Genomic DNA, 10,000 nt, shown 5'->3' on the forward strand with positions numbered 1-10,000 from the left:
GAAGCTTGTGCACGGAGAACGGGCACTCAACCGCAGCGAACCCACCGACCGGATCTCACCGAGACAGCGACCGGGAACCGTCTGCTTTTAGGAAGACGGAGGCCAGGGGGCACCCCCCCACCTACGAACCTCCAACCGCGGTCCCGCCTGAGAAGGCAGGTCCGACAGATAGGAATAGCGACCCTCAGACAGGCGTAGCCCCGGGATGGACCCGGGGCCGCAATGTGCGTTCGAAATGTCGATGATCAATGTGTCCTGCAATTCACATTAGTTCTCGCAGCTGGCTGCGTTCTTCATCGACGCACGAGCCAAGTGATCCACCGCTAAGAGTTGTACTCTTTTATTTCAGGCTCAGTTTAGGTCTTTCACCACGACTACAAAGACAGGTTTAAAAGGTTTCACCAACCGGTCAGGCGCCCCCGTCTGCGAGTGTTGAAACGGGCGCGGGGTTGCGCTTTGCCCACACGCCCCACGTGGCAGACGAGTCAGTCTTTGAACCGCGGCCCTCCGCGCCCGCCCCGTCCGACCCCTCGAAAGGGGTGGAACTCACGTAGCGTGGGCCAAGCCCTAGGTACCTGCCGGGGGTCCCCCTGAGACTCCTTTCTGAGAGAGAGAAGCAGGGGAACCGGCTGCGCCACCCACCACCACCACGCCCCAGGACGCCGGTGGGCGGACGAACACAGGAAGGGCCATGGCCTGCCCCACGAGGAGCAGCGCTCGCAACCCCCCCCGGAAAGTCCGCTCGTCAGCGAGCAAGGGGACGGGGATGAATGACAAGGACAACAAAATAGGAAAACCCCTCGCGGTGGACGGAGGCAGCGGCCGTGCGAGCGAGAGGGAGGGCGCGGGACGGACCCGTACGACCCGCTCGACTCGCAGGCGCTTCTCCTGCCGGCAAGGTGAGGGGAAACCGGCCTTCGCCCGACGAGCGGGGACGCCGAGTTTTTTGAACGACGCGTCTCTCGCGCTGGAACCCAGAGAATACCGGGGCCTGCGGGGGGGGGGTGCTGAAGGACGACGCGGAGGAAGAGGCGGAGGACGAGGAAGGGGTGGGAGGGACTAGGCTCCTCCTTTATGCCTTCTGTCCAGCCTGACCTGCAAGCGACCACGTGTAACAGCAACCCCGAAGACCCTTTCGACCCTGGGCCCCGACGCGGGGGGACGGCGAAGTCGAGGGGGTCGGGAGAGGAGGCACGCCGGACAGCGTTACCCGTTAATGATCCTTTCGCAGGTTCACCTACGAAAACCTTGTTACGACTTTTACTTCCTCTAGATAGTCAAGTTTGATCGACTTCTCGGCGCTCCGCCAAGGCCCGCGAGGAGCCCCGGCGGGGCCGATCCGAGGACCTCACTAAACCATCCGATCGGTAGTAGCGACGGGCGGTGTGTACAAAGGGCAGGGACTTAATCAACGCGAGCTTATGACCCGCGCTTACTGGGAATTCCTCGTTCATGGGGAATAATTGCAATCCCCAGTCCCCATCACGAATGGGGTTCAGCGGATTACCCGCACCTCTCGGTGTAGGGTAGGCACACGCTGATCCAACCATTGTGGCGCGCGTGCAGCCCCGGACATCTAAGGGCATCACAGACCTGTTATTGCTCCATCTCGCGTGGCTGAACGCCACTTGTCCCTCTAAGAAGTTTGACGCCGACCGCGGAGGGCCGCGTAACTATTTAGCATGCCGGAGTCTCGTTCGTTATCGGAATTAACCAGACAAATCGCTCCACCAACTAAGAACGGCCATGCACCACCACCCACAGAATCGAGAAAGAGCTATCAATCTGTCAATCCTTTCCGTGTCCGGGCCGGGTGAGGTTTCCCGTGTTGAGTCAAATTAAGCCGCAGGCTCCACTCCTGGTGGTGCCCTTCCGTCAATTCCTTTAAGTTTCAGCTTTGCAACCATACTCCCCCCGGAACCCACAGACTCGTGGTTTCCCTCACGCTGCCCGGCGGGTCATGGGAATAACGCCGCCGGATCGCGGGTCGGCATAGTTTACGGTCGGAACTACGACGGTATCTGATCGTCTTCGAACCTCCGACTTTCGTTCTTGATTAATGAAAACATTCTTGGCAAATGCTTTCGCTTTCGTCCGTCTTGCGCCGGTCCAAGAATTTCACCTCTAGCGGCGCAATACGAATGCCCCCGGCCGTCCCTCTTAATCATGGCCCTGGTTCAGGAAACCCACAAAATAGAACCGGAGTCCTATTCCATTATTCCTAGCTCAGGTATTCAGGCGAGAAGCGGGCCCGCTTTGAACACTCTAATTTTTTCAAAGTAAACGCTCCGAGCCCCGTCCGGACACCCAGCCAAGGGCATCCGGGGGGCACCGGGAGACAGGGTCTGAGACAGGCGGTGGCACGCCTCGCGGCGGACCGCCAGCCCACTCCCGACATCCAACTACGAGCTTTTTAACTGCAGCAACTTTAATATACGCTATTGGAGCTGGAATTACCGCGGCTGCTGGCACCAGACTTGCCCTCCAATGGGTCCTCACCCATGGGTTTAGGATACGCTCATTCCGATTACAGGGCCTCGAAAGAGACCTGTATCGTTATTTTTCGTCACTACCTCCCCGTGTCGGGAATGGGTAATTTGCGCGCCTGCTGCCTTCCTTGGATGTGGTAGCCGTTTCTCAGGCTCCCTCTCCGGAATCGAACCCTGATTCCCCGTTACCCGTGGTCACCATGGTAGCCGACTATGGTACCATCGAAAGTTGATAGGGCAGACATTCGAATGAGACGTCGCCGCCGCGGAGGGCGCGCGATCGGCCCGAGGTTATCTAGAGTCACCAAAGCGGCCGGGGGGCCCGAGCCCCCCGGATGGGTTTTGGGTCTGATAAATGCACGCATCCCCCGAAGGGTCAGCGCTCGTTTGCATGTATTAGCTCTAGAATTACCACAGTTATCCGAGTAACGTGTGGAGCGATCAAAGGAACCATAACTGATTTAATGAGCCATTCGCAGTTTCACTGTACCGGCCGTGTGCACTTAGACCTGCATGGCTTAATCTTTGAGACAAGCATATGTTACTGGCAGGATCAACCAGGTAGTTTGCACCGTGGTCTGGGATGAACCACGAGTGACATCCGCCTCCCCTTCCGGGGGCTAGGAAGCAGCGGGTTGTAAGTGCGTGCGCCGTCAGGTCCAGACGCCATACAGGGCTACCCAGGACAGCTTCCGCGGCCAGTGTAAACGTGCTCGCGCACCGCCCTCTGGCCTTCGGACGCCGACCTCTCACCTTGATGCAAAGCTGTCCCATCCGGTCATGCCCGCACCGTACCCCGTCCACCTCCTCCGGAGGTGCGGACGGCCGACTCCAGGTGCTTTCGGCGTTCCCTCTCTTCACGCCGTTTTGATTTTCGTGGGCCGCTGGTGGGGGGACAAGGGAAAGACCTCGTCGAATTCCCTCCCCCCTAGCCTCGCTCAACCTACGTTTCGTGATGTAACCAAGAAGAGTGATTCGTGGGCCCAGGTAGGTTTGAAGAGGAGGCCAACAAAGCAGGGCACTCCCTTCCTCCCAAACCACAGACACCAGTATAGGACAACTGAGTAGACAGACTGGCCGTCTGAGTCTCCCCCAGAGAGTTCTGGGATGGGTTACAAATAACCCCCACCCCCCATCAGAGGCTTGACCCGCTAGAACCAGGGAGGATCTGTCAAAACCGCTCTCCACATCAGAAGTTCTGGATCAGCCGGGGCTGGTCGGCAGACGTCCACCTAAGGCCGTGGCCTAACCCCGTGTGGGGGGATAGCGCTCGCACCCGTACACGTGGACACCCGCTCGTCAAATGGCTGGCTCCTCACTTACCGTAGGGGGAATGGTTTGCCTACCCCTGGCGGGTCTGGTACTCCACTCTACCAAACAAGGAAGCAACACACCAATAGACCCCTGCAACACCGGGCAGCTTTGGGCAGTGTCACTACACTCCTCCTTGTTCTTCACGTTCCTTCCGTGGTGATTTTTTTTTTTTTTTCGTGGCCATTGCCGTGCATGGCTTCCCCATCGCTTTGCATGCTCTCCATTGCCTCGTGCTGCTTCACCATTGGTCTCACCTGGAGACCGAAGCCGCTCTCCCAGTAACCCGATGGTACCTGGCCAGAAAACCCCGTGCCCGATTTCATCTAGGACAAGGGCCAAACCACAGACCGTGCCCGTCCAGGGTCAACCCCTGGTCGGACAGGCCTGGTGGGTCGATACCATGGATGTGGCAGGCCGACGAGAATCCACTGGTACATTTACAAACACGCCCACCCTGGTGGCATGGCTGTACGACCCATCGTCGAAGCACGCTGCGGCGGACTGAGCCATTGGATCCAGTTGCCTGGGCGTACACTCAGCCCAACAGACGCACTCGGGTCGGGGAGAGCAAAGCAGACTGTGTGCCTGGATGTGCCCACTTCCATAGGGGAATCGGCATGATGGTTCACTTAACCCGAGGAGGGCTCCCCTCGCGGGATAAGCACCCCCCTCGGGGGATGGGGGGGGGGGGGGGGCATCCAGAGCACACCACTTTCCGGTAGGGGACAGGCGTTTGATCATGTGTCCGAGGGAGAGCTCCCCTTGCCGGCCGAACACCCCTCGGACTCCCCTTGGGCTTCCAGAGAACGCCACTGGATGAATTTAGTGCTTGGACCCCATTGATTCTCTTTGCTCTCCCATATACCCGACGGGACCTATTTGCAAAACCCCGTGCCAACCAGACCTCCAGGAAGGGGGCTGGCGGCTAACCATGCCCAGCAGGGTGCACCCTGGTCGGACACTTTGGGAGGGTCGAGAGCCTGGAAGTGCCACCCGGGGGAGTAATTCTGATTTCCGTTTTAATGCACTCAGGGACAGCCCGAGGACCTCTGTAGTGCACCTGAGGCGGACTGAGCCGTCGGGTCCAGGGGTCTGGAGTTCGGAACCTCCAGGGTTCACCTGGCTGTTCTCTTAGCCCGGCAGGGTGCACCCTGGTCGGACACTTTGGGAGGGTCGAGAGCCTGGATGTGCCACCCCGACGAGTAATGAGTTTTCCCTTCGTATCTCTTCCGGACCAGGTCCGATTCGCACGAAACTCGCTGGGCATGGCCAGGAGCGCCCCCTGCTGCCCACGCCACCGTCCCCGCGCTTCTACTCCCGAGGGCCGAGGAGACAGCGAAGCGTGGGTCGGGTCGCCTGCTTCCAGGGTCTCCCTGGTACTCTCCAGTCTCCCGAGTCCATCGGGTCCGACCTCGTATTTTTAGCCCAGACGGGGAATGAGAAAGGGGCCCCCGACCGCCCGAGGGCGGGCGCTCGCTTCTCAGCCTAGGAACGTCCGATTCCCACGAAACTTTTACGCCAGACGTTCCTGGCAGCGAGCGCGTTCAAAGGTGACCCGCGCTGCTTCTCTCCTCCCAAGGGCCGAAGAGATATTCGTCTTCAAACCCGACCGGCCCTGTGTTTGCCGCCCCGGCGGTTTTAAAAAATCATAGCGTAAAAACGGTGGGTGCGCTTCGCCTGCCGCTTGGACAGCGTTAAACGGCAGCCCCGGCTCTTTCCAAAGGGCCCTCAACCGACTTTCTGCTCCCAAGGAGCCCAGAGATATGAAACCGATAAATCAAAACCCCGTGCCAACCAGACCTCCAGGAAGGGGGCTGGCGGCTAACCATGCCCGGCAGGGTGCACCCTGGTCGGACGCTTTGGGAGGGTCGAGAGCCTGGATGTGCCACCCCGACGAGTAATGAGTTTTCCCTTCGTATCTCTTCCGGACCAGGTCCGATTCGCACGAAACTCGCTGGGCATGGCCAGGAGCGCCCCCTGCTGCCCACGCCACCGTCCCCGCGCTTCTACTCCCGAGGGCCGAGGAGACAGCGAAGCGTGGGTCGGGTCGCCTGCTTCCAGGGTCTCCCTGGTACTCTCCAGTCTCCCGAGTCCATCGGGTCCGACCTCGTATTTTTAGCCCAGACGGGGAATGAGAAAGGGGCCCCCGACCGCCCGAGGGCGGGCGCTCGCTTCTCAGCCTAGGAACGTCCGATTCCCACGAAACTTTTACGCCAGACGTTCCTGGCAGCGAGCGCGTTCAAAGGTGACCCGCGCTGCTTCTCTCCTCCCAAGGGCCGAAGAGATATTCGTCTTCAAACCCGACCGGCCCTGTGTTTGCCGCCCCGGCGGTTTTAAAAAATCATAGCGTAAAAACGGTGGGTGCGCTTCGCCTGCCGCTTGGACAGCGTTAAACGGCAGCCCCGGCTCTTTCCAAAGGGCCCTCAACCGACTTTCTGCTCCCAAGGAGCCCAGAGATATGAAACCGAAAAATCAAAACCCCGTGCCAACCAGACCTCCAGGAAGGGGGCTGGCGGCTAACCATGCCCGGCAGGGTGCACCCTGGTCGGACGCTTTGGGAGGGTCGAGAGCCTGGATGTGCCACCCCGACGAGTAATGAGTTTTCCCTTCGTATCTCTTCCGGACCAGGTCCGATTCGCACGAAACTCGCTGGGCATGGCCAGGAGCGCCCCCTGCTGCCCACGCCACCGTCCCCGCGCTTCTACTCCCGAGGGCCGAGGAGACAGCGAAGCGTGGGTCGGGTCGCCTGCTTCCAGGGTCTCCCTGGTACTCTCCAGTCTCCCGAGTCCATCGGGTCCGACCTCGTATTTTTAGCCCAGACGGGGAATGAGAAAGGGGCCCCCGACCGCCCGAGGGCGGGCGCTCGCTTCTCAGCCTAGGAACGTCCGATTCCCACGAAACTTTTACGCCAGACGTTCCTGGCAGCGAGCGCGTTCAAAGGTGACCCGCGCTGCTTCTCTCCTCCCAAGGGCCGAAGAGATATTCGTCTTCAAACCCGACCGGCCCTGTGTTTGCCGCCCCGGCGGTTTTAAAAAATCATAGCGTAAAAACGGTGGGTGCGCTTCGCCTGCCGCTTGGACAGCGTTAAACGGCAGCCCCGGCTCTTTCCAAAGGGCCCTCAACCGACTTTCTGCTCCCAAGGAGCCCAGAGATATGAAACCGATAAATCAAAACCCCGTGCCAACCAGACCTCCAGGAAGGGGGCTGGCGGCTAACCATGCCCGGCAGGGTGCACCCTGGTCGGACGCTTTGGGAGGGTCGAGAGCCTGGATGTGCCACCCCGACGAGTAATGAGTTTTCCCTTCGTATCTCTTCCGGACCAGGTCCGATTCGCACGAAACTCGCTGGGCATGGCCAGGAGCGCCCCCTGCTGCCCACGCCACCGTCCCCGCGCTTCTACTCCCGAGGGCCGAGGAGACAGCGAAGCGTGGGTCGGGTCGCCTGCTTCCAGGGTCTCCCTGGTACTCTCCAGTCTCCCGAGTCCATCGGGTCCGACCTCGTATTTTTAGCCCAGACGGGGAATGAGAAAGGGGCCCCCGACCGCCCGAGGGCGGGCGCTCGCTTCTCAGCCTAGGAACGTCCGATTCCCACGAAACTTTTACGCCAGACGTTCCTGGCAGCGAGCGCGTTCAAAGGTGACCCGCGCTGCTTCTCTCCTCCCAAGGGCCGAAGAGATATTCGTCTTCAAACCCGACCGGCCCTGTGTTTGCCGCCCCGGCGGTTTTAAAAAATCATAGCGTAAAAACGGTGGGTGCGCTTCGCCTGCCGCTTGGACAGCGTTAAACGGCAGCCCCGGCTCTTTCCAAAGGGCCCTCAACCGACTTTCTGCTCCCAAGGAGCCCAGAGATATGAAACCGATAAATCAAAACCCCGTGCCAACCAGACCTCCAGGAAGGGGGCTGGCGGCTAACCATGCCCGGCAGGGTGCACCCTGGTCGGACGCTTTGGGAGGGTCGAGAGCCTGGATGTGCCACCCCGACGAGTAATGAGTTTTCCCTTCGTATCTCTTCCGGACCAGGTCCGATTCGCACGAAACTCGCTGGGCATGGCCAGGAGCGCCCCCTGCTGCCCACGCCACCGTCCCCGCGCTTCTACTCCCGAGGGCCGAGGAGACAGCGAAGCGTGGGTCGGGTCGCCTGCTTCCAGGGTCTCCCTGGTACTCTCCAGTCTCCCGAGTCCATCGGGTCCGACCTCGTATTTTTAGCCCAGACGGGGAATGAGAAAGGGGCCCCCGACCGCCCGAGGGCGGGCGCTCGCTTCTCAGCCTAGGAACGTCCGATTCCCACGAAACTTTTACGCCAGACGTTCCTGGCAGCGAGCGCGTTCAAAGGTGACCCGCGCTGCTTCTCTCCTCCCAAGGGCCGAAGAGATATTCGTCTTCAAACCCGACCGGCCCTGTGTTTGCCGCCCCGGCGGTTTTAAAAAATCATAGCGTAAAAACGGTGGGTGCGCTTCGCCTGCCGCTTGGACAGCGTTAAACGGCAGCCCCGGCTCTTTCCAAAGGGCCCTCAACCGACTTTCTGCTCCCAAGGAGCCCAGAGATATGAAACCGAAAAATCAAAACCCCGTGCCAACCAGACCTCCAGGAAGGGGGCTGGCGGCTAACCATGCCCGGCAGGGTGCACCCTGGTCGGACGCTTTGGGAGGGTCGAGAGCCTGGATGTGCCACCCCGACGAGTAATGAGTTTTCCCTTCGTATCTCTTCCGGACCAGGTCCGATTCGCACGAAACTCGCTGGGCATGGCCAGGAGCGCCCCCTGCTGCCCACGCCACCGTCCCCGCGCTTCTACTCCCGAGGGCCGAGGAGACAGCGAAGCGTGGGTCGGGTCGCCTGCTTCCAGGGTCTCCCTGGTACTCTCCAGTCTCCCGAGTCCATCGGGTCCGACCTCGTATTTTTAGCCCAGACGGGGAATGAGAAAGGGGCCCCCGACCGCCCGAGGGCGGGCGCTCGCTTCTCAGCCTAGGAACGTCCGATTCCCACGAAACTTTTACGCCAGACGTTCCTGGCAGCGAGCGCGTTCAAAGGTGACCCGCGCTGCTTCTCTCCTCCCAAGGGCCGAAGAGATATTCGTCTTCAAACCCGACCGGCCCTGTGTTTGCCGCCCCGGCGGTTTTAAAAAATCATAGCGTAAAAACGGTGGGTGCGCTTCGCCTGCCGCTTGGACAGCGTTAAACGGCAGCCCCGGCTCTTTCCAAAGGGCCCTCAACCGACTTTCTGCTCCCAAGGAGCCCAGAGATATGAAACCGATAAATCAAAACCCCGTGCCAACCAGACCTCCAGGAAGGGGGCTGGCGGCTAACCATGCCCGGCAGGGTGCACCCTGGTCGGACGCTTTGGGAGGGTCGAGAGCCTGGATGTGCCACCCCGACGAGTAATGAGTTTTCCCTTCGTATCTCTTCCGGACCAGGTCCGATTCGCACGAAACTCGCTGGGCATGGCCAGGAGCGCCCCCTGCTGCCCAGGCCTGGCTCTGGGCCTGGGCACACTTCATTCACTTTGTACCTTTAAATCATACTACTACTACTACTACTACCACCAGACTTCCAGGCCCCAGAGGTCAAACACAGTCATGCCCAGCAAAGTAGCTCTGGGCCTGGGCACACTTCAAGAAGTTTGACCCTTTATATAAGCCTAGAAATAGACTTCCAGAGCCAAGAGGTCAAACACAGTCATGCCCAGCAAAGTAGCTCTGGGCCTGGGCACACTTCAATCACTTTGTGCCTTTAAATCATACTACTACTACCACCAGACTTCCAGGCCCAAGAGGTCAAACACAGTCATGCCCAGCAAAGTAGCTCTGGGCCTGGGCACACTTCAATCACTTTGTGCCTTTAAATCATACTACTACTACCACCAGACTTCCAGGCCCTGGAGGTCACACCTTCATGCCTAGCAAGGTTGCTTTACACCTGCGCACACTTCAGACCGTTTCACTCTTTTAATCCTTCAAAGTACCACATTTCCAGACCCAAGAGGTCACAGAATCATGCCCAGCAAAGTAGCTCTGGGCCTGGGCACACTTCAATCACTTTGTGCCTTTAAATCATACTACTACTACCAGACTTCCAGGCCCCAGAGGTCAAACACAGTCATGCCCAGCAAAGTAGCTCTGGGCCTGGGCACACTTCAAGAAGTTTGACCCTTTATATAAGCCTAGAAATAGACTTCCAGAGCCAAGAGGTCAAACACAGTCATG

At 59.5% G+C, this 10,000-nt stretch overlaps 2 non-coding genes across 2 annotated transcripts; both read right to left on the bottom strand.

Moving 5' to 3' along the window:
• Positions 1–178: 178 nt before the first annotated feature.
• LOC145653974 (5.8S ribosomal RNA) lies at positions 179–332 on the bottom strand. The gene has a single exon (XR_014120217.1). It is a non-coding gene; the product is annotated as a 5.8S ribosomal RNA (ribosomal RNA).
• An 882-nt stretch (positions 333–1,214) lies between these two features.
• On the bottom strand, positions 1,215–3,053 carry LOC145653958 (18S ribosomal RNA). The gene has a single exon (XR_014120201.1). It is a non-coding gene; the product is annotated as an 18S ribosomal RNA (ribosomal RNA).
• Between the last annotated feature and the right edge of the window lie 6,947 nt (positions 3,054–10,000).

The sequence above is a fragment of the Electrophorus electricus genome, unplaced genomic scaffold, assembly GCF_041902795.1.
Source record: "Electrophorus electricus isolate QZ-2024a unplaced genomic scaffold, ASM4190279v1 Scaffold100, whole genome shotgun sequence".
NCBI lineage: Eukaryota > Metazoa > Chordata > Actinopteri > Gymnotiformes > Gymnotidae > Electrophorus > Electrophorus electricus.